The 20,727-nt window shown below is 39.0% G+C and overlaps 1 long non-coding RNA gene across 19 annotated transcripts in view; it reads right to left on the bottom strand.

The window, feature by feature from the left end:
• The window catches only part of LOC113602777 (uncharacterized), a 101,723-nt gene that overhangs the window by 75,533 nt on the left and 5,463 nt on the right, over positions 1 to 20,727 (bottom strand). For 12 of the 19 annotated variants that reach the window (XR_008300417.1, XR_008300423.1, XR_008300415.1 and 9 more), the window contains exon 2: positions 1,217 to 20,678. This is a non-coding gene — a long non-coding RNA (uncharacterized LOC113602777). The remainder of the gene's footprint in view (positions 1 to 1,216; positions 20,679 to 20,727) is intronic. The other 7 variants (XR_008300419.1, XR_008300416.1, XR_008300422.1 and 4 more) reach the window with 6 other exon arrangements.

Genomic DNA, 20,727 nt, shown 5'->3' with positions numbered 1-20,727 from the left:
TCTTGTTAATAAGGCCAAAAGCATATAGCAATTATTGCAGGATAGTAGAATGTTCTGAAAGTTCAGTGTTTGCACACTGTATCTGTTAGGCTGCCATTGTCACAAAAGGCAGATTCATGTCATGATGATTTCCACTCTGAGCTTAGCCATCTGAATTGCCTCTTTGAAATAAACAAATCTGCACATGTGCATGGGCATGCGTGTGCAGGCATGGGTCCTTATGGTTGAATAATTATAAACACACAGTTATACAAAAATATGCCACAGGAAGAACCCAGGACACATTTGGCAGAGTGCTATAAAACTCTACAAAGCGATCAACAATCATCCAAAAATCAACTGAAAGTACAACTAGATTAATTAAAGTTGGCGCTCATTTCTCCACACAGAAAGGGCTGTTTTCACCTCCTTAATTTCTAATGCAAGTATATTTGGAACGACTATAAGCACAGCACACAGCTTAAAGGGGGCAGTGGAGAAAAGTATAAAGTGGTTGTGTAATGGGCACTCCTTTCCTAAATAGAATGAGGGAACTTTAAATCAGCTAGCATGGAATGGTTACTAGATAGATAGATAGACAGATAGATAGATAGACAGACAAAGAGATAAAAAGCAACTAGTAGAAACATAGCCCAGGTAGGTTTCAAACACACAAACAAAGTGTATGTATGATAAAGTGTAAAAAGAAGATGAGGCTCAATCTGTTAATAGATGTCCTGTCTGGGAAGGGAAATAGAATTAGGGAGGGGGGAGCAGGAGGAGGAGAGGGAGCTCCTTTTCCCTCTTAAAATTTCACTGTGATTATTATTATTTTTTGTAATTAATTTTTAAAGAAACATAAGTTTAAAGAAATACAAGTTATGGCACCTATACTCAAGGAATGTTGAATGTAATTACAGGTCTTTTGTAATTGAGCCTACCACTATCTTTATTGCTCACTGAGATCTGTAGAGTAGATATTCTTAACCTATGTAAATAGCATCTTTTTTGGCGTATGGCCACTTATCTGTTACAAGTACTTCCAAAGCTCTACCCAAGACGCTATGCCCATGATAACCTCAAATGTAAGGAGTCAAAAATACTAGTAAATCCATCATGCTCCTCAGCCCACATTCACAGGCAAAAGGGTTTTCCTTCTTGTTTTTAATGTGACAGATTACAGCGCTAAAGAAAAAACCACACCATACTTGTTAAAATCTTATCCATACATGCTTACCATAAAACACTCCCATGATCAGCTGTTGCAGAACATGGGCTCGGGTGGAAGCACATACCACTTTCGCCACTGACCATGGCCTTGTTCTTTACACCATTATCAGTGCATTTAAGCCAGCATCTTTGGAAATAGGAGAGCACAGGGAACTAAGTCTTAAAGATTGGGTCTGATACTTTGTCTGCAACAGGATCAGCTTGACTTACCAGTTGTCATACAGAGCCTTAATCATTCATTCATTTGTTTGAAAATATGCTTGGGGGTGCCTGCGAGGCTCAGTCCTTTGAGCTTCAGACTTGAGCTCAGGGCGTGATCTCATGGTTTCTGGTTCAAGCCCCACATCAGGCTCTCCATTGTCAGCATGTGGAGCCTGCTTTGGATCCTCTGTTCTCTCTCTCTGCACCTCCCTGCTCATGCTCTCTCTCTCAAAAATAAATAAACACTTGAAAGAAAGAAAGAAAGAAAGAAAGAAAGAAAGAAAAGCAAAAAGAAAAGAGAAGAGAAGAGAAGAGAAAAGAAAGAAAAGAAAAGAAAAGAAAAGAAAAGAAAAGAAAAGAAAAGAAAAAAAAAAGATGCCTGTATCATGAAGCAGGCATTTGGTCATGGTGAAAGTGTGTGATAAATTATCATCCCTGTACTTCCCTCAAGAAACTTGCAACTGTACAAGCAATAACTTCAGATATAGAAAAGATCTTAAAAAGTATTAATCTTTTGTAATCGTTGAAGAATTCACGTATTTGTCTCTGATTATAAAATTTTACTCACTAAGGAAGGAAGCATTAATTTTCATGTCCATGACTTTAAAAATCAAAATAAAAGAGTTCCGAGTTAAATGAGGAGTTGGCAAAGTATGACAGTGGGCCAAATCCAGCCTGCCACCTGTTTGTGTAAATAATTTCTTTGGGACATAGTCACGCTCATCTGTTTATGTATTATCTGTGCCTGCTTTTGAGCTACAAGAGAAGAGGTGAGCAGACACAAGAGAGAATGTATTAAGTGAAATCAGAAGGTGTACTTAAAAAAACCAAAGTATCTATTTGTCTTCCATTTTGGCATGTTCTCTTTGGAAATCTATTTCTGTAGGATATTCTAAGAGTGATTTCTTAAGGAATGTGTGTGTTCCCTCTCTGATTCTAGGAAGAACAAAAAGAGATAGTGAATAAACAGTACTGTAAAGCACAGGAAGAAGGAATATAAACTAGAAATGGAGGGACTTTACAAACAACGTTTTTAAATCTGAACTTGGCCACCACTTTATTCGCACCTATATAGGTCAAGTGCTGAAATTTGAACGTGTGTAGGTGGCCATAGAAGAAAAGACTTGAATTAAGTGATTAGGAAAATAATGGAGCTTATTTAACCAGTCTTTGAAAATGTTTATAATATCGGGAGAACTGCCCCCAATTCCTGAATGTCTCTTCCTGAAGAGAATCTGTCCAAAAAAAAAAAAATTGCTTAAGCTAAATTTTTGCAAAACATTTGCATGGAGGGAGCTACATAGTGTGCTGCCAAAGATGCTCCAATTTAATTATGCCCAGCAAGTTGGCTAGCTTGTTTGGCACTTCATTAACAAAAAATAAACCTCACTCTTTTTCCTGAGAAAATAGCATTTATAGTATTTTTGGGGACAGCAAAGTTCAGTGTGCTACTTCTTGGTATGAAAAAAAAGTGTATGTGGATAAATAAAGCTTTAAAATTTTTCCTCTGGCATGGTAACTGACTATCCTGTAAAATCAATGTTTTAGACATGTGAGTGAATGAAGGTCATATAAAATTTATCTTTAAATGTTTTAAAAATCACAGAGAAGCAATGTCACAAAGCAGTAAGAGCCTAGATCTGGAAACTGAGAAAATAGATTCCTGTGACCCTTCTAAACGAACAGGGGTGTTCCATGCAAGCCAATAACTTAGTCTTTTTCTTTCTTTCTTTTGTTTTTTCTTTTTTTGGAGGGGGGAGCGGTGGGGGGAGGGGCAGAGGGAGAGGGAAGAAAGAGAATCTTAAGGGAGCATGGAGCCCCACATGGGGCTGAGCCGATTGAGCCACCCAGGTGCCCCAACTTCATCTTTTTCAATTTCAGCTTGTTTGGGCAGTAAAATGTAGGTAAAGTGTGGATGTTGGGCGAGAAGGTAAAATAAAGATACTTGTATATTTGTGACTTAGGTTACTGCTCGCTAAAGAATGAAAGGTAAAATTAAATTAAAGGTAAATTATATACATATAACTCCTTACATGAAGAGCTCCCTGACTCGAAATCAGCAGAGGAACAGAGATCTTTCCAATACTTACCAAGTTCTCATCCAAAGAAGTCAGTCTGAATTTAGTTGAAAGAAATCAGTTGCTAACAAGTTGTTCACAACAGTCAATCGACTGTAGAGCTCACACAAACACAAACCAGAATATGATGTAGCTCATGCCATGACTGGAATATGCTCAGGGCATGGGTAAGGAGAGTTGAGGTGGAGGGTGAGAAAACACACAAAAGAAGGATTCTTAGAAGAGGTGACACATTTGTGTTTAGTAAAAGAGACCTAGGAGTGGGCCAGGACAGAGGACAGAGAAGTGACTTAAAGGCAAATGAGACAGAAAAAGCCAAGAAATGATAGGGTTCATAGGCAGAATTCCCAGCTGTTGTCTGTGCCTGGAAAGCAAAGTTTAAAACAGGAAATTGTTAGAGATAAGATGAGCGGGGCAGGATGTAGTGTTTTTTAGGCTAGAATTTAAGTTGGGACTATTTTGGATTTTATCCAGCAGGGCAGGAAAACACACCCGTGTTTTAAGCTTGCAAGAGGCAGGTCTGCCTTGGGATGAATATGTCAGGGGGACTTGATGGTGATAAGGCTGATGGAAGAAAGGCCATTTAAATAATGCAGATGCCCAAGAAAAGGAGAAATCATAGCCAAATAGCAGCCGTTCTGAACTACACCAGTGGTAGTAATGATGGGCATTGCAGACGAAGGCAAGAAGTATTTACGATGGAAGACGAGCCAGTCCTGGCAATGGGTTGGACATGGAAGATAACAACAGTGGTGAAAAGGAAACCAAAAATGAGTCTCAGGCGTCTAGTCCAGGTGAACGCGTGGATGTGGTTCCACAATATGATGTAGAATGAGCACAGAATGAGAGACCAGGTTAAGGGGGGCCATGATAAGATCAGTTTACACATTAAACTGGAGAGTGCCTGATGGATACAACAGACAGTTGTATATTTGAAAAAAAAAAAGGTATTTGAACTACAAATAAAATTATGAGTAACTGCAAATCTTGAAAGTCGATGAGAATACGGGAGGGGAGCAATGGGCTGAGGAAGAACCCTGGGGAAGAAGGAGGAAGAAGACACAGTCACAAAAGAGACGGGGAAGGAACAACCAGAGAAACTTTAATAAGGAGAGAGTGATCCATCAGTCCAAATGTGCAGAGAGATCCAGGAAAGGCTCAAAACACCCACTTGGTTGAGCAATTTAGGAACCATGAGTTCAGTTGTGAACTGAGAGCAGGTGCCAGATGCTGGGGACTGCAAAGTAGAGACAAGGAAATGCACAAAATACATATACATCAAATTTTCAAGTGGTTAGAATGAGATGGGGAGAGAGATATTGGAATGAAGATGGACAGGAACCAGGACAAGGGGAGGAAACTTAAAACAGGAGAAACACAGGGATACACTTGAACTAATGAACTGTGCTGTGCTAAAGAATGAAACTGCTAACCCAGCCCTGAACTGCTGTTCTGAACTGCTAACCCAGCCCACAGCAAACTCAGCCGTGGCTCCATCAGTGGCTGTTCCACCCTCCTATCCTCTTCTACTTACGCTTTCTGTTATACCACATTCCCAGCTGAGAAACCTCTTGGGCAATTTGCCCTGGTCCCAGGATTTAAAAAAAACAAACCTCTTTAACTCCTATTTAAGCCCTGTCATTACCAGAGCGCTTATATGGTACTTTGTCGTAATGCTGTTGAGACAGATGTGCAGGTATCTTATGAGATATCACACGTGAAATCTGATTTGTTGGTGGATGGCAATTATATGTGCGGTTAGCCTTCTACAGCACAGAAATTCCTACACTGGAAAGGGACAGCACAGCATAGTTAAAAGAGGGTCACGTAGATATGAATAGATGTGAGCTTTTCCTGGCTCTGTCACTACGTAGGCCTGTGACCTTCTAAACAAGCTCCTTCTCCAAGTTCAGCCTCTCTTGTAACTTTGAACTGAGGTGCTTCCACTCAATGGTTTCCTCTTCTAGAATTTCCAGCCAAAAGACAACGAGGACCGACACTTCCGTTATATTTTGTAAGATTTAGGAAATTAAATCAAAATATGGTTTGTAGATACTGAAGCAAATATTGAGCAGTACTGAGGTCATAAAATTACGGCATACTTCTTGGGAGAGAAACACCTACTGATAATAATTAGAACAGAGAGCTACACACATAGCCTTTTCTTTTTCCAAATGAAAAGCTCATTTGAATCTCACAATATTTTTCTTCCCTTTCAAAGTCCAGTAACAAGTGTTTGATGACAAATCAAAGCAGGATTGTTCCAGTCACAGTACACATGCCAGTGTCTCCAAAAGCAAAGTCAGAATGACAGTTTCTGGAGACAAATGATTCATTTCTGTTTCTGCTCTATTCACTAGAAGAACATAACTACAGTCAAGATTCAATCTGAGGTTCAGTAATACAAAGACAGCAGTTTCTCTGTAGTGTCTCCCTAGACAATGGGGAATAAAATGATCTCAAAGAACTCTAGTGGGTGGGGACTAGGAAATTAAAAAAATGCTTTTAGTTTAATATAAATTTAACTAATACATATTTTGTGATCCTGGAGATAAAATGGAGTAAGTCATAGTGCAAAGAAATAATCTTATTCTCTTTCTTCTTCTTTCTAGAGACAGAAGAAAAAAAAAAAAACCACAAAAACATAACAATAGGTATGCCTGGTCCTTTTTCTAGGATTTGCTGGGATCCTGTCTATCTTTGGACTTGCTCTATCCATCATTTCTCCATCAGAGAAGCAAGACCTTCAAACTATTAGTCCCTTTCCATCCTTTACTGTTTCGGAGCCCTCCTTCTTTGATGTTGGGTTTTGTGGATGTAATTGTTATTCTGTTTGATTGTATCCTCCGTCACTACCACGTTACCCTCGTTTTTACATGGTGTCCTCGGTGTTAGTCCAGGGCTTGGTGATCCCTCACCTGGATGACTGTGGCCTCTTTCAGCGGGTCCTCTGATTTCTCAACTTAAGACTCTTCATCTGCCTTTGTGCTGCTTCCAGATGTCCTGAATAAGCCTACTGTCAATACACAGCAGAACCACCAGGGCTGTTTCCCATGCTTTTCCATGGACCTCATGTCTTCCAATTCCTCCTTAGGTTTCCACATTGACGTTTCATCTGGGAGGTTTCCCCAGCCTCACAGCCCACATGGGCACCTCACCCTGCCCCATCTGCTTTGCCTCCGCACCCTTTCCAGTCTGCCATATTCTTCTCCAGCATGTCATCTTGATGCCTACGTCGTTCAGCCATGTCTCTTCCATTTCTCAGCCTTCTCCCAAAGTGTGCCCTCGTTTGTGATGATGCCTTCTCCATACTTCCCTCAGCAACGCCTGGCTCTAGCTTTCTGTCAGGACTCTGCTTTTGCTGGCAAAATCTGGAGAGCAAACGTGCCTTAGTAGCAATTTCTCAAACACACACTATTCTCTAGGCCATCCCTTTTTAACCCTAAAATCACCCTATTTGCATATTCCATGTCTTCGTGACTTTAGTAGTATTTTCTCACTCCGAATCGTTGTTATATTTATATTTTCTTTATTAGACTTTAAACTCCCCAAGTATAGGCATTATATAGCTCTAAAGCAACCTTTTGAGGATTGTCCAGTCACCACTTAAAAATGATTTTAATCGTGACAATAAGATAGAAAGTATCATGCGAATTTTCCTGTTTTTCCACGAGGACATAAATGAACAAGTCGTCTTGGTAACCACATAGCTTGGCTCTATCAGCTCCCCAGTGGGCCTTGAAAGCACTAAGCCTGTCTCTTACCTTGCTTTCTGTCCTGTGGAGCTAATCCAACCACAGACTTGCCTTTGAAGTCAACTGGAACATCATGCATGGGTGAGCTCCAGAGAGCACACAAAAGCAAAAAAAGAAAAGTGACATGTTATTCTTAACCAAAGGGACTGTGCTATTTCCGTGTTTCCGTACACACTTAGGCGTCCCACAGATTTCAAGAGCCTGCAGATGAAGTAGGAGAAGAAGCTGAAGTTAGCAGGGTCTTGGGAATGGGGAATGGGCAGGAGATGAAGCACAACAGAATCAAAGTTTTAAATTCCTAGGAAATAACTCTCCTTTTTTCTTTATCAAGAGCCATACAAATCACAAATATAAAATTCTTCAAGGCTATAAAACTCCTCCTTGAGAATGTCCAACTCTTCTGGAAATGGCATCCACTCTTCATCTAAGGCATAACAATTGCCTCGCAGGCTAGTATTCAATTCCATGCAACAGCCATTTATCCAGAATCGTTACTGAAAAGGAACTGTGCTCATCAAGATGAGAGCATCATCACTATCTTCAAGAAGAAAAATATAAAGCAGTTCTCATAGCATATAGCTCTCCACGGCCACTCACAAAGAACACTCTCAAACAGCAACAGTCTGCAATGCAGCAACATGGTGAGATATAAAGCACACCTTTAATACTGCCTCTCATAGTCAAGGGCTTAAAACTATAAGATGTTTAGAAATGAACTAAATTTAGTATGTATGTACCTTTTGACCCTGCAAGTCCTTTCTTAAAAAGAAATTCTACGGAAATAAAAGAACCAACAAGAGGCCCCACTACTTAGCACCAATGCGTATTTTGGAGTGGATTTGCTTTACCTCTCTAAGCCTCGGTGTGGTAATTTGTAAACCATGAATAATAACAGTATTTGCCTTATAACCCATGCGGGTCTGATGCCTGGCATGTGGGAAATGTTCAAGAAGTGTTAGTAAGGTGAGTGTTAGAATCCTCATTTTGCAGAGGAAAAAAACTGTTTCAAAGATGCTAAACAATTGGTCCAAAGTAATAGCAAAGTTTGGGTTTGAATCTAATTTGGTTTGATTCCAAAGACTATCTCCTCCCTGCCTCAAAGGTTGCCGCTTAATTGAGGGCCCTAGAGTGAACAAGAACAGGAGACATCAACTGAGAAAATGCTCCAACTGCCATCTGGATGATCCTTTAAGGAGGTCTGAGTTCTTATCGCCCTGTCTTCAAAGTGTGTGCTCAGATATTAGAATATCAGACTCTCGAAAAACATCCGAGACCCTCAAATCACAGGACATTAAGCTCAAACATAACAATGACACGACCAGTTGATGTAGCCTAAAAAATGAACACGAACCTGAAAAGCTAACGGTCCATTATTGACAAGATATGGATTCACCATAGGTGTGAGAAAAATGCTCTGTGCTCCTGGCCATTGACACAGCACTGTAATATTGATTTCATATTTAAATATTTCAAGATGAAGCACAGGAATTTGTATTTGCCATCAGAAGCATTATTAATCAAAATACTCTGGGGTAAAGACTTGGATGACAAAAAGCAAATTATACCAACGTTAAGTTGTCATGTATGAACACCCTCGAGAGGTGCCAGAAAGGTGTCATCCCCAGAAAGAGCAAACAAGGAAAGGATGTCTACGCTGAACCATACTTAGAGGTAAATCAAATTTTAAGAAGACAGTGGACATTATGATCTAGGAAGCGAAACTGAGAATAGATGAATCCATAATTCAATAAAAACTTGATCTCTTTGTTTCTAAACGCTGTCTTTCATCCCTTCTGATTCACAGATTTAACCATATATTGTGTTCCCCAATACAGAATGCTTTTGCCTTCTCAAGTTTTTTTGTTGGTTTCATTTTTTCTTCAAATGGTGTGAGTCTAAATGTGTAGTTTTTTTTAATGTTCATTTTATTTTTGAGACAGAGAGAGACAGAGCATGAGCGGGGGAGGGGCAGAGAGAGAGAGAGAAAGAGAGAGAGAGAGAGAGAGAGAGAGACAGAATCCAACTCAGGCTCCAAGCCGTCAGCACGGAGCCTGACGAGGGGCTCGAACTCCTCAACTGCGAGATCATGACCTGAGTCGAAGTTGAATGCTCAACCGACTGAGCTGCCCAGGCATCCCTAATGTATAGTTTTAAAGGTAGAGATTGATAGGAGGTATCTAAGTTTATAAACTTCATGCTCCAAATCATCTGCTGGGGGAGGTAGGAAAAATATAACTGAAGGATTTCTCAGACATACTTTCTGTACATATCATGGAGTCTGAAAATGTCTTCTGCAAATGGCTATCAAAAATGAAATACAGCTTAGAGTAGACAGCAGTGAAAGGACTTCCTTATTTGGGGACGCCAAAGGCATTCACAAGTCACAGAGAGAAGGTGCATAGTGTCTTTGCTCTCTTTATCTATTTAGACGGATGGTGGATCCTGCTTCTCAAAGACACTGAGAACCCAGAGCTGCCACTTTTTAGACAGGAAGCTGCTCTCTATTTTCTGAGTGGGGATCATTAAGTATCCTTCTGTCTGAGTCTCCCTATGATGCATCTAGTACAAGTCCATTCATAATAGGAGACTCGGGAGAATGAGTCCTTTGCTGCACCCTCCCCCTGGTCCCTTAATATGAGGGCATCTGTCCTCCTGGTTTATCAAATGCTATATACACTGTCCACAGGCGATGTCTCCTAGGACTGGGGTGCTCATTTGTCTCCAATTCTTCCCTTCCCTCAGAAGAGAGGGCAGAAACGCTCAAGGCTCTTTTCTCTATGTCTATAAACTCCACAAGATCAAAAGTAAGAATAATTGGATTATTACTGGGCTTTTCAATATGGAGGTCTTAACATAACTAAGGGCAACAACTTCAAGGTTTGTAAATTAAAGTTTAACAATTTTTTGGCTAGCTGATCTTTGGCTGCCCTGGTAAATGGCAAGTACCTACATCCGAAGTTGCTTTTCCTGAAAATCCTCAAATTTTATAATTGTGGTAAGGACGAATAAGGAACAAATCTGAAAGCTCTTTGCTTAATGTTAGGTGTTGCTTGGCCCAGTGTTTTCAGCCATGTGGGTGAGTGGTGTAATATTTCTGCCAGGGAACAAAGTCCGGGCAGGGCTTTACGCACCTAAGGATACTGTTAAATACAGCTTTGAAACATTTTCCATTGCCTAGAATAGGTTAGTCTGTCTTCTCAAGACAGCAAGGAAGTTGAAGTATTTCAAAAAACGTTTCAATTTTCATTTGGGTCCAAATTTTAAAAGACTATCATGATGTACAATTGAGGCAATGGTAAATAAACTCCACCCCCACCCACCTACACACACATTGTTTATTATAAACCTTCAATAAAGTATTTGTAAGTTTTGGACCGTTCATAACTAACCCTGTGACATGGTTAATTTTTTTTAAGTCTTCTTGAAATGAAAATCTTTTCGCTGATGAAATAAATTGAAAATTGTAAAATCCATTTTCAAGAACTAGCCTTTATTCTGAACGTACTCATTACTGTTCTCACAACAAATAATCTGAAACAATGTTGTGAGCCAAAAAGCTACATTTGATTGTTAATACTGCTTTCTACCTGTGAGGGAATAGCTTCTCTCTTCACAGAACTGAAGTATGATTGCTAAAAGTAATTTTATTATATTATCCAATTAATTCTTGAAAGTTCTTTTTCTCTCTCCAATTATATGATAGTTGATGAGGGAAACATCATATTTTTGCCTGTTGTAAAATCCTCAGTGCCTTTAGCAACACTGGTCAGACAAGATAATTAAGGGGGAAAAAAGCCAACTGAATAATTGAGTAAATAAATGATTTGAAGTCTCTCCCAATTTATGACAATAATCATGATTACTAAGTAAAAACAATACCATTTTAGTTAGAAAGGTCTCACACTGTACCAACTTCAATTCAGCTTAGAATGAAAACAATAAAGCCCCCAAACTACACAGAAATTCTGAAGTCTTCAAAATATTATATTCTGTGGTAAAGATGAGAAATTCTTTGTCCTATGTACTAACATCTCTTATTATCCTTACCCAGCCAAAAAAATAAATACTATCGAAGAGATAATTGACAGAAGGAAGTTTAAAATATTCATAAATATCAGAAATCCAATGAGTAACAGTGAATTGAAGTAGGTTAGTCTGGATCACACTGCACTACACTGAATTAGCAGAATTAAAGTACAATGAGGACTAAGTTCTGGATTCAAATCTTTCCAGCACTTTGAAAGCACCAGGATTAAAAAAATAGACCTTAGTCTTTAAGATGATATGCTGCCTGTTTAGACAGACAATCCTATTCTTATACCATTTTCCTATTAGTCAAAGCTATTTCTCTGGACTGATTATAAGCACAGCATCTGATGGGAAGCAACGGGTATTTCCTGTTTCCATTAAGTAAGTACCCACTTCCTAGATGACTTCCTCGTCACTGGGAAGTTATACCATTTTTGTCATTTATTAAAAAATTAAAATTAAAAGCTGCTAAAGTGAAACTATTTTTGTAAATGTCACCAAAGGGAATTTACTTTAAAGATCAACAGCCTCATCATGCCTAAAAATGGAAGAGTATCATTCATGCGTCACAGCCTTTCACATGTTACGTCCACAGTGAGCCAACAAACCAGAGGACTCAAGGAACTTAAAAAAAGATCTTTTGACCAAAATGAGTTTTTAATTTTGCATTGTTAAAATACCTTCTTTTCGTTTGGACATTCAAATTGATAGACCACGTCCCCCAATTTGCATGACAAGAATTTGGGAGGGAGCCAAAGGTTTTATTTTTGCAGTGACAAAACAAACAGTCAATTCAGAGAAAACAGAGTCTTCAACCAACTCAACGGATTATGACTGCATGGAGAAAATTGGCTGATTAAATATTTCCCTCTCCAACTGCATGTGGTGTGTTCTTATGGCAAATCACAGGGGCTAAATATTGTTCGCCATTGTGCACCCAGGTGGCAGCGAGATACCAACAATTACACACTATAGCTAAGTGCCAAGGTTCATGCCTGAAATTAGTGTCAAAATGAAAGGACCATGGAAAGTCAGGGTTAAGGGGGAGACGAGCTCATCCTCAGCATTTTACTGACATCAATACGGCATGTGATAAACACTTGGAGCACATTTTCGTTTTTGGAACTCTCATGGGCTGTTCAACTGCTACTACTACAAATACAGACTGTGGAAATATTCCTTGTTTCCTAAAAGCAGGATGTAGCTCAAAGCCTCATGGAGAAAGCTTTATCCTCACTTACCTCAACTAGCAAGTAGGGATTTCCAAAGAATGGGGCTGCTTCAACAGAGTACTCCCATAAAAGTAGAGGGTACACACAGGCTATCATGTTCCCTGGTTCAAGGTGCAGCCTTTCTACCTTACTTTACCCAGGGAGATTAATACACGGTACAAATACATTATGTATTAGTGATCCATCCTTGAAGTAAGCCCTACAAGTCATAACTACGTATACAAGCCATGGCTCTTATAGTGAGTCCATAAAATAACTCCATAGCAAAGGTCACGTATAGTAGTTGCTTTAAGAAATATCTACCTGGATTTTCCTATGAAATAAAATTTCTACCTTAAGCACTTGATTTGAGAACCCACACAAAATACAGACATATATATTTTTCTAGAGATTTCAAGGCTATGCTTTTGAATACAATGGAGGAAAAACATAAATAAAATTAATCACAAGAGTTGCTTGTTGGTAGAGGGGACATTGCATTAGGATTTTGAATACCGAACTTAGCTTTTATTGAAAAAAAAATCTGACATAAAGTATTAACCAATAAAACTTTATGATGGTTAAGAGGAAGTCTCTTTGGGGGGGGGGGGAAGGTGGCCAGCAATTTCTGTGATACTAAATAATGTCCCAAGGGATAGAGAAATAATCATACACAGCATAAAACAACACAACCAACTTAGAGTCCCCTGTACCGTGGGCCTGAATAGTGATGATACGCATACACAAACATAAGACAATTGCCCTTGCTCTTAGAAACACCAGAAAGTTCATTCCATATCTAAAGTATTAATGTTGATAAGAGGGACAGTTTATTCCTGGAAAAGGCAAAAACTTACATGCAAGTGTGTATCTTTCATGATTTTGCATATCTATGCATTCCTTAATGGGCTCTCTGACACCAATTGAGTATTTAAAGATCTTTCAAGGCCTGGGGCTATCAATTTAGGAATATTATTTTCTCTTCCCCTGCTAACTTTCCTCCTATTGTCAGTCTCTCCTTCCTTTGTGCTGCTCTTCTCCCCTTCCCATCCTCAAATGTACATTAACTGCATATTCTATGCCAGGCACTGTGCTAGACTGGGGGGCTCTTGTTTCCAAGCTTTCCAGTCCTTTTCCTCTTCTATTTTCTTCTCTTATTTTACTGCTGGTTCCCTGAACTCTTCGCTAACACGTCAGCTGGGCACATGTACAAATACTAAAGCAGCCAGGACATAGGAAACACGTGAAATGTTACCTAGCCTCATATCTCTTTAGTTGTTGCAAATGCCATGTGTCAAATGATCAATGCAGATGAAACAACTTGAGGATTTCGTTTCTAAGACACACTTTGTTGGCACCGTGGGCTTTGACCCAGACGCAGAAGGATGGGAAGTGTTGGGAAAGCAGTGGCAAAAGTGTTTCGGGGCAGCAATGGTGGGAGGAAACACAAGGCAAACTTCGCGGAGGCAATGAACAGACCGGTCTTCCGGGTTAGCAAATTCCTCTCTTGAAATCTGTAAATAATGCAGTTGGAGAGAAAGACTGAAGCCAAATAGTGAGAGGTCTAAAGAAGGTTTGAAATTCAAATGTTTTATGCTATTGGTTCTGGGGAATCCATAGATGCAAAGGGAAATAACATAATGAATGTATCAAGTGACTGCGTGCTCCTATTCTAAGGGCAGAGGCTTGCCTGTTCTAGCCACTGCTTTATTCTAAACATGTTGAGCAGGCCTAGGACATCATCAAAGCTCGATAACATCGGCTGAATGACTGGAAGGATGAATAGAATCTGAAACGGTTGGATTTTAAGTCATCTCAGCTGCTTGCAAGCTCTGTGACCTCGAGGGAGTTAACTTCGCAAAACCTCAGTTTCCTCTTCTACAAGCAAGGATAGTGACACCACCTTTCTCATAATGTAATTGAAGGATTAAACAAGAATACAAAAGTAAAGGATTTAGTACCTTGACTGGCATATAGAAAATAAATGTTAACCATTAATAATTAGAATTAGAGGTCCCTGAACATAGTATGAGCAGCATTAGAAGGAAGCAAATGTAACAAACCCATTTAGTATTTGCTGCATCATGGGCCTAGCTACTGAGGGGGGAAGGATGCATTTGGACACTTCTAAATACGCATCGACAAGATAACTTCTTAAAACATATTCTGACTGCTTTGCCAATATATTCTTCTAAATTGGTATATATGCAGAGAATATATTTTAAGCCATTTAAAGAACAGATCATTGAAGAACAAGTTCCAAAATGATATGGATTGTGATGTGATTAGCTGATAGGGTATGACTAACTGGCGAGACTCCTATAATCTGCAAAACCAGGCAAATAATGACTGTTGAATTAATGGTGAATATTAAATTAAGAGCCACAAGAATAGTGTCTGGCACAAGGCAGGCACTGAATAAATGTTTATGGAATGAATGAATGAATATTTTCTAAATCCTTATGGGAGAACATTTTAAAAATAATTTATTTGGTTTCCCGGTTTCAAATTTCTAGCAAATCAAATTCGTCTTCAAACATATTCTGAAAATCCAGTATTGTTGAAGATGCCTGCAGTAAACTATGTTAAAACCCTTGAGATTTTGATAATTAACTGTACACCATATGTTCCTGACCATGGTGTGCTTGCTACCTTGTCTTTCTTTCTCTAAGGAAATTCTTAGCCTTATGGTATATTTCAGTCTGCAGTTGAACTGTGAATTCAATCGTCAGAAAAATACAGGAATTTCAAAGATTTATAGATCACAAGTACGTTGTGCTTAAATAATGCCAGGCAACATTAAGAACATAAATTATGGCTCAGAGATGTTATTACAAATGTAAAACAGTTCTGTTCACTATAGGGTGTAGGATCATAAAGTCTACCAACTTTAGAGAGTCTCAGGGATTATGATTCTATACGAGCCATCTCCTGATGAAAAAAAAAATTATAAATACCATTAAGCAAGCTACAATTTTCACATTTTAAAATCTGAACAAATTTTTTAATGCTTCGATTAATTATTACTGAGTGAGAGAGTGTGTAATTAAGATTTTTAGCATAGCTTGCATTTTCTTAAATCATTGTGGTACTCTTTAAACAAAAGAATCTGACTGATGGTAATGCAAATTAAAATCTGCTGTTGGATCACAGAGGTGATTAAACACAACATACCAGTAGATAAAACTTTACAATGTATCCTTGCCAACATCTCAGAAGAGTAACCTAGAGTGACACCTTCACTAGCTATCCAAGAGGGTCCCACCCCTGCCAGTTTTTCTCATACTAAGTTTCCTAGATGATGCTCAGTGAAAATCTGAGGCTTGCCACTTGGTGGAAAATAAGGTAAGGTAGCTTGAAGGAAAGATTTTATTGAATTATGCAAGTAACTTGCTACCACTGGGAAACTCTAGATCCCAATATGAGGCCCTTGCACAACATCCCAAAGGCAACTCAAATCTTTCAGCACTCGATACACAATTTCTAATGAAATAAGCTTCTCCCGCCCAAACACAGACGAATAGGTCACACAAATAGCTTCAAAGTCAATATAACTGTCTAGATGACAGATAAGAATAACGGCATACCAAAAAAGACAAAACCCAGAATTATAGTAGGCAGAAAGAAACTAAGAGTAACTAATTTCTCCGCAACACTGGTATCTGGAAGGCAGTATGAAGTGCAAAAAGAAAGCAAACTTGGGGAAATCTGGTAAACATATTAAGAGAGGAGAATAAGCAGATAGTAGAGCTTAATTTTGCTTCTATAAAAAATTGCATGGATGGCGTGTTAACTCAGCAATAATATAATATTCTGACTGTAAATATTCACTACAATCAAGTTAAATTGCATACAAATTTTTCTAATTAGTGTTTAGAACAACGCAGTTTGGAGGCTAATGGCTTTGTGTAACTTGCACAGAAAAACCGATTTAAGATTTTTATTCTGACTTACGTGAAAATTGATCTAACATGTCACAACTCCAGTTCCCAAAAGATTTGATTCTTTAAAAGCTACGTGATTAACTTTACTCGTGTCTACATCTCCTGAAAGAATTGAGGTGCTAAGGTGTTCCTGGTAACATTAGCTGGAATTACAGTAAGTTTACATACATGCATTTACCTGTTCAATATAGACAGATATAATGACTGCATATTTACATACATATATTTGATATTAGTCTGTTTTTAAATTTTAAAAGTACCTGACATCTGGAAGATGCCAAGTCAATTTTGTGATAGCGCATAATATTTATTCTGTCTTCTCAGCCTTCTCCTGACTTGTCTCATTGTTTTCCCTCTTTATACCACAAACTATCATTTGTTATATTCCTCCCTTTAAGATACACCTAATTCTTGTAAGGAAGTACCAAATTAAAATAGGAGGAATCTGGAAATACTCACTGTTTTATCTCAAGAGTTCAATGCGGTTGCTTCAGCTGAGATAAATGCATGAAGACTTTTCTGAAATAACTTTTACATAAGGATAGAATGATTTCTACATAAGAAACAATTACCAGCCAACATTATTATCACCAGAAAATTGTAAGCTAGAATGAGCAATAAAAACATTGTATTTGGAATGAGATATTAGAGAATAGCTATTAAAATATTTTACTCAATTTCTATTATTCCTTAAAATGAAAGTCATCAAAATGTCATTATAGGCCTTTTCCCCAGATTCTTCAGAGATGGAATTTAATCATTTCAGGAAATTGAGCGCTATCCAACATTCACTTAAATCCTTTGAAATAACAGCAAAGCAAAGCACGATGTAAAATTTATAAGACATTTTATATTAAAATATGTTCACATACACACAGAGATACATACCACACACTGGGAAACATTTGCCTTCGGATACCTAGAATTAAACATTTCTCGTGAAATTAGCCACTCATATAAAGTATTACCTTCAAGAAGACCTTTAGTGAGAAACCCAAGTTAAGGAGCCCCAATTGGGCTCTGCAAAACCCAAGTCTTCATAAAGCACTAAAAAAAAATACCTCCAAAAATCCAGTTTTTGAAAATGACTTCCAGCCACAATGGTTACCTGTCCCACAGAGCACAGAACTTTTAACTGCTGCTCAACGAAAAAGAGCTGAACAGTTGAAGAAGCTCAATTAACACTAATAAAGGCGTCCTTATGCCTTCTTTCTGAAAACTAGTGCTCTTTGAGGAATTTTCAGGCTGACAGAAGACCTTCGACATCACCCAATCCCTGTGCTTATTTACCAGTCCTAGGAATAAAATCTACATAAAATAAAGATCGTTTTTATTGATCCCCCCAAGGATAATGTCCTCTAAAAAACAAAAACCTGCTGGTTTTCAAGGCTGACAGGAAACATACGAAGTACCTGATTGCATTTTGCTAACAAAAGCTAGACAATCCTTAGAAAATGACTGACGATAAAATTCCCTAATACTCTCTTCTTTAAACCTCTTATGGCTAGAAAGAATGGCGCAAATCTTAGTTTTATTTAGAAAGCGGCTTTCTAATGCTACTGGCAAGAAGTACATGAAATGGCTTGAAAATTGCACTTTAAAAAATGTTTAATTTTTTACCTTCCCATTGGAGGAGGATGCCACTTCTTATGGAACTCATTTTTCCTGAAGATACTCAGCGCTGGCTGATTTAGGATAAAAACCATTAGCATGTTACTATTAAAAGAAAAAACCACCCTACAAAGCTGCAATCTCTCAGAGGGAAGCGGACGGCGCTTATAAGCAATAAGTGCCTGGTTCTGGTAGCTGTTTTGTCAGCATCATCTTATTAGCGGACTGTATGCTCCCTGCAGCATCAATTAAGCACTTTTTAAGGGAGTGGGAAATGCAGGAGGGCTCATCTGCTAAGCACGGCTGTATACTCCACAACCCCTTAATCAGCGCAGCTCCTTTCTTAACAAGGTTCTAGAATGCAAGCACATCCAGGGACCATTAAGGAGCACACAAGCAGAACATCCCTGGGAGTCGCCAGTATTGGATACAACTTTCCCTCAAAGAACCAGCCGGAGACTGAAGGCAGCAGAGCTGCACCACATCTGCCCATTTATGCCTCAGCGCAGGGCGCTTGCAGAGCGGAGGCCCACCCCATCCCCATCAGGGACTCCGCCTGACTTCCGAGGGCCCCCGGCCGAATCCAGGCGTCCGGAGAGGGCCTGTGTCTGAGGCGGCCCCAGCTAGGGAGAAAGTGAGGACACGGAAGGTTTGCCCTCTCATCCTCAATCCGCCTAAAGTGGTATCACCGAGTCACAAGTGAAATGCTAATGCACAAGAAAATACGTGCCAATTTCCTCCACTTTGCTCCAAGTTTCAGAGGCCCCTCCGCAATAAAAGATAGCTGTTTGTGGAGGCTGCCTTGTTCCATACCATTAACTCAGAACAAAACATATTTTTAGTGGGACAGCGGTGTTTACTTGTAAGAACTGATGAATTGTTCGGCACCATTTATCACTTACAGACAAAGACATTCAGCCACAATTTTGGACATAAATCAAGGTGCATGCTCCTCAATAAAAAAAAGAAAAAAAAAGAAAGGAAGGAAAGAAAGAAAGAAAGAAAGAAAGAAAGAAAGAAAGAGAGAGAAAAGGCTCCCTAAGTCCCCAAAACCACAGAGATTGAGGTCAGACTGGCCATAGCAACCAAGAACAGGACTTGGGTCTCCAGAAGGACCTAGCAACCGATAAATGAGTTCAGATCTCTTTTCATCTCCACTGGTGTGAAAGCCAAAATTAAAAAGATTAGATCACCCTGCACCCATTACAAAAGGCGCCACAATGAAAAAGTCATTTCCAGCCTTTGAATCACATCAAATAAATAACATTCATCCTTGCTATAATGAACAACTTTCAAAGTAAATTGAATCTCCATAGTACTGCTTTCCCCGGCTGCACAGTATTTACATAACAATATATCACAGGAAGCTCAGAATGGGTCTTGTAAATGGGGAACTCAGATAAAAAGCATCTTTAGCCCCGATTACTGTATACTCAGACTGCTTTTCAGTCCCCTTCATTTAAACAATGTGTTGTATCAAGAACATAAACAATGTTTTTAAATTGTGGGAAATGAAAGTTTTCAGTACATTTTTAAATGTCTGGACTCACCCCTTCTGTGGGGCACTGAGAATGTAGAAATCACTTAACCTCCTAAATCCATGCCCGGGATTCATTTTTGTGACAAAGAATTCTCATCTATGGGTACACTTGCTTCTTTGTTCGTGCCAGCAGTTTTTCACCCTAAAAATCTCCTGAATTTTTATATATTACTTAAGATGAAAGCACACTCTTGCATATTTTTTAGCATGTGGTTCATTCATTATTTGTCATTTCCTCGAAAGTGTAAGGTATTCTCCACTGCCAGAACAATTATGTCTATCAAGTTTTAGCAATGCCTCCACACAATCTATTCCTCTTCTATAGCTAGTTTTGACAAAATGTCTCCAGGTCATTAAAAAAAATTTAAGGACTAATATCCCCCAATACTTAGGTTTCCATAAACTATTGTACAATTGATACATTTCAAATGGAGTATGTTCCATTAAGACAGTTAAATCCACCTTAAACATATACCAGCTATATCTTATCTTTTTTGTGTCAGCTCACGTAGACATTACTATTTGAACTCCACAGGGAATCTCATTAATTTTTAAAACTCTCTGACCTCAGTACAGTTGAGTATAAAAATAATTTCAAATTAAGAATGAAAGAGCATCACTTGAATTCTACACGGCCATATGCTCTACGTTGCACAAAACATTGCTAACTATCATCAAACAGAATTTTTTCCAGATACAAATTTAAACAGCATGATAAATGTCAGCAGACAGACATAAAAAGCAGCTCACCCGTCCGCCCAGCCCTGCTCACGCCTCACCTCCAACGAGTCTCGTAACACAAAGCCCTGAGAACACAGGTTTGCAGGCAAGTGACAGCACAGATGATACCCTCGCGAAAATATTTTCCTACTGAGACTCGCTTTCTATCTCAACGTCTCTCTCAGCCACAAGCGTGCAAAAATGCAAGCATCGGGGCGTACACGTTTTCTTACCTAAAACTTGTCCAAAGGGCGGTCCTTGGGTCCTTGTCATTGTTGTCACCTCCGGTGCCCCCTCTCGCCATCCTGGAAATTGGCTTCACTGTGTTTATCATTCTGTGCCTCAGTTACAGCTGTGGCACTCATCTGCCTGCATAGAACCTATGAGGGGAAATAAGGGAGGGAGAGAGAGAGGAAGAGTAAGAGAGAG

This window comes from Acinonyx jubatus, chromosome B4, assembly GCF_027475565.1.
Source record: "Acinonyx jubatus isolate Ajub_Pintada_27869175 chromosome B4, VMU_Ajub_asm_v1.0, whole genome shotgun sequence".
NCBI classification, from domain to species: Eukaryota; Metazoa; Chordata; class Mammalia; order Carnivora; family Felidae; genus Acinonyx; species Acinonyx jubatus.
The sequence above is the reverse complement of the archived record's forward strand: the minus strand, read 5'-3'. Positions and strand labels throughout refer to the sequence as shown.